Source organism: Styela clava, chromosome 7, assembly GCF_964204865.1.
Source record: "Styela clava chromosome 7, kaStyClav1.hap1.2, whole genome shotgun sequence".
NCBI lineage: Eukaryota > Metazoa > Chordata > Ascidiacea > Stolidobranchia > Styelidae > Styela > Styela clava.
Window position 1 is genome coordinate 17,992,962 of NC_135256.1, and position 4,441 is coordinate 17,997,402.

Genomic DNA, 4,441 nt, shown 5'->3' on the forward strand with positions numbered 1-4,441 from the left:
TCGGTGTCTTGGAATATGGAATAGTAAAAAGCTGAAGTTTGATAGCAGACCTTTGAAATATCGCTCATTGATTAGTGACGAATGTCCCTACTATCGAGCCGATTATGATATCTTGAGAAAAATATAAGAACGAATAAAAAGTAATAATATTATTAATTAATTACGTATATATTATCGCTACTGGATTGTCGAAAAAAGAGGATTTATGTGTTCTTATACTTTCTTATACATAAGCTTTCCGCGTCAAAATCTCCCTTCGTTGTTAGATCCTCTCATTTTCGCATGGTCGAATTTGATTAAAATTTCAATCCACGCGTCTGTTTTTGACCGTCCAATGCATTTTTCGTGAGACCATTCGATATTTTATCAACCACTAATGCTTTTCATCGATTTGTGCCTGTTTCGGTCGTTTTTTCTTCTCTCTTGCGTTACGGGTCGATTTCAAAAGTCCGATTTTTTTTTTGCGGAGCTCATTTTGCTTGGTCAAAATTTTTCCTGAGTCACCATTGGCCGTATACATAAACGATGTATATTATGTATGAGTTATGTTTGGCATGTTGAAGCTATTTGTTTACGTTGATCAAGAGATGCGAATTGACACATTTGCTAATAACTGACATGTCGAGATTGGTCATATAGTTTTCGACCTTTGGTATATTCTCTGGAGAGAGAGAATGTTCCGTTTAATTCAATATTTTTATGTTGATTTTTTGCGCGTGCTTTTTAAGACGCAAATAGACAGTGGTTTATCATGAACTGTATTTTGCACCTAAACATCAGACGTTTTTATTAGTTCACGCCACCCATTGTGAGAAGTACTTCCTCTTAAAGTGTATAGGAAAAGGTTTCAGATATTTCAAACGAAATTTGTAAGCTGCGTTTTGTCTAATAGTCTGATAAAATTGGGTAAGCAGTGCTAGAATCGTAAGCATGTAGAAAATTTTCATCAATTAGTCCAAAAATACGTTTTTTTATTTTATTTTTTTCAAATGTCTGTAGGTTAAGGTGCAGTGGGTCAATTTGATCCTTGTGTAATTTTTTTTTATTAGATTGGAATCAATGAATCAAAATCAATCGTTTAATTCTCTCCCATCAAGTCGATCCACTTCAAATAGTACATCTCGTTTTTGAGTCTTAAATTTCAGGTTTTGAAGCGTTTTTCGCATAGAATTATAGATCGAAGTGGCTTCAAGTGGACGGCCTGGCACTCGGTGAACAAAAAAACGCTCGTTTTTTCCGGCGCTCGGAAAATGAAAAATTGTCAATAATTGGGCACTCGGAATGGCAAGAAAGCCCGAATTATCGCTGCGAAAATCAATAGCGGAACGCCATATGCTCGCAAAAAGGTGAACGAAAACGAAAAAAGCGTTCTTTACGATGATTCCCCGCAGCGTTTTCGCCGCTTTTTCTCAAATCTGACAGAGAATTATTTCTCACTTTGTCGATAAATCGAAAAATACCGAAAAACAGAAAGCTCTTAGGACAAGCTCTTGATGAAACAAGAAAATGGAAAATTGAGATAAAACATGGAGTTTAGCGCAACTCAATGGTAATTTGTTTGACATAACTTTATTCACCGGCAAATGCAATTGCGTTTCACTGTTTACGACTGAACTAGGAAGTTTTTTTCGTATAACATATTACGAGGAGATGATGTGAATGAGCGCAAAGTGTTTTAACTTGGGATATTGATAATAACAACTTCTTGTATTAGATTGATCGGGAAATGCAATATAGTGGCACAGTAAAGATGGATCGACGCAGAGCAGAAAATCTGATTTTCCTATCACACACTGTTTAAGTCGATATACTTTTGCTATTGTACATTGGTAATGGTAACTCGAGATTTATGTTTATATTATATGAATCGCTTTCTGATCTGTGGTAGATTTCAGGTAGAGAAAAACAACATCGCAATGGCCTAACAGTTTTCCGACTGCATTAATTTTATTTTTGATCGAAGGACGCATGCAACAACAAAAGTTTAGTCGCGAACTTTTATTTTGTATTCCACGTAAGTTTTATTTCGTTGTGTTTTCCCATTTGGGCATCTTCTTCCCGGAACGCGCAACTCGGAGTAATTAAGTCGCTTCCTGTGTGATTAGTCTTGCTAATTTCTTTGTTTATACATTGCCTGAAAAATCTGTTGGAGCGCCAGACAGGACCCTTTCGTCTGCAACGCGGGTATTGTACGCTTAAAAGTCTTTTATGGGAAATTTGCTCAGCGGTACAGTCATTACTCCAGAATACAGCTATTTTCACGCAATTAGTTAATATTATATAATAGTGTTCGCTCGAGATTGGGCTTTTCTCTACTTATGGGTTATATCTCAGTAGTGTGATCAGTTTTGAGCTCATTTGTTCGCTTCTGCTAGTGCTACCGTGTTATTATCAGCTGTTGTCGATAGTTACTTTAGATGAAGTTTATAGGTGGTTAAAGTGAGAGGCAAATTTTGCTTGCAAATGTTATTTCCTATTGTACAATTATTTCATTAGCTTTTTTGCATTTTTAGATTATTTTCCCCCGTATCGCGGAAATGCAGTATCAAATTTCGAACCATATTGCCGTTTTTGTACTAAAATACTCCGCCAAATATTTTACTCCAAAATTTTTTTACCGACTATACTGTATTCAAAATAAATCTGCATGCCCATTGTCAACCACGCATAATTCGCCGATGGTCGAGAGACGCCGGTAGCGGTAAAGTGTACTATTCAAATTCGACTCAGATTTGTATTTCTTGTGAAGTGAGACAGTTTTGTTTTATTTACTGTATACAGTACAGCTGAGACAGTACTTTGTTACGTCATAAAAAGTTTGTCTTATTTTGCTTTGTTTATTCACAATTAATGGTGTAAGAGCTCTGTGGCACATGATTATTAATACTGTTTGAAAGAGTTCGTAATTTATTTAATCACAGATCTAATTTACAAGCAAAATTAGTCAGCTAACGGGCGCCGATGAGAAAAATGTAAACTAGTACAGTATTAGTGACTTATTATTGAGCCATCATTTATTCGTGGCGTGTGTTAGGAATGGAAGTAAAGTTATGTGAATGTGAGCATGTACTGGTTACCGTTTAGTAACGTCATGCACACTAATTTAAGTGCAGAAAGGTGTGATTGGATTCAGGGAGAATTCCCCGTTACTACGGTGTCAGAATAACGTTAGTGTATCAGTCTTATACTGGTCGGTTGACATGAGTATATTGTGTTTAAATATACATTACCTACCTGCTCCCTTGCTTACAGTCCAAAAAAACGGTTTGAATAAAATACATTTTTGCGCACAGAATTTGTATTTGATAATCATTCGTGTTTGATAACATGTTTTGATTTCCGGACAAAATATATTTTTTTGGTCAAGCGTGAAAACGCGATTACGGGAAACACTGTAAATGAAGCATACACAATCGTATTTTATGTATGGCGGATATCGAAAACGTGTTTTGCAATAAATTTTGTGTAATTTTTGCTGCCAAAAATTTTTCGGCATCGATCTTATTGTCTAGTTATAGTATGATATATACTGTTCTCTCTCGAAATTAAAGAAAAAAGCTTATAAATAAATTTGATTTGGCTGTTACCGTTAGAAGAAAAATGTAAATTAAAATAATTATTTCTTTCTCTCGCACGGCAGAGACGTTTCTACGCTTAGCGTTGGTCATGGTGACTGTGTCTCGAGGCTATACCCATTCTTGGTTATGCATAAGTGATAAATATCTTTCTACTTTATTAGTTAGCTTATGTAAAGCTTGGCCTGATGCCGAACAATGTCAACTGCCATACCGTGCGGTAATTATATCTTCGTGCCAATTTTTTCGGCATCATTTTCGAGAAAAAAGCAAAATTTGTTATTTTATTGTGGCGACACAAAAAGTAATAAAATGTACAGACTGACGTAAATTATCGTATACTAATTAAATTGATACGAGATGTCATATACAGCAGATTTTTTGACCACCCAGCGAAAATTATCGGTAGTGATAATAACAATATAAATAGCAAGCAGTATTTACCAAATTAACAGGCGCGATTTTCTGCAAAAAAGCGCGAGAAATTGCCTTTGTTGTGTGGTGCGATGTCGCGTCTTTGTATTTAATTTGCCGTTAGATGAATTTTTTTTTGCATCGGGATAGAGTGTTATTATTGTGCTTTTAGCAAAGCAACCAAACCTAGGCATGGGTTATGATAATATTTTTTGCGCGGGAGAAAATTTTCGACAAGGAAAAGGGTATTTAGATCGATCAGTTTTTTGGTTTCGATTAGCTATGTCGTTATATTCTACCTTCAGCAGAGCCGAGCTTGTTATTTTTGTTGAAAAAGACAGTAAGACCTTGTCTGTTATTTTATTTTGACATTTTTGTAACGAGGTTAATTGGAGGCAGTGTGCTATATTTACATGTGCATTCTTGCTTGCTGTCCAAATCAACATACCAAA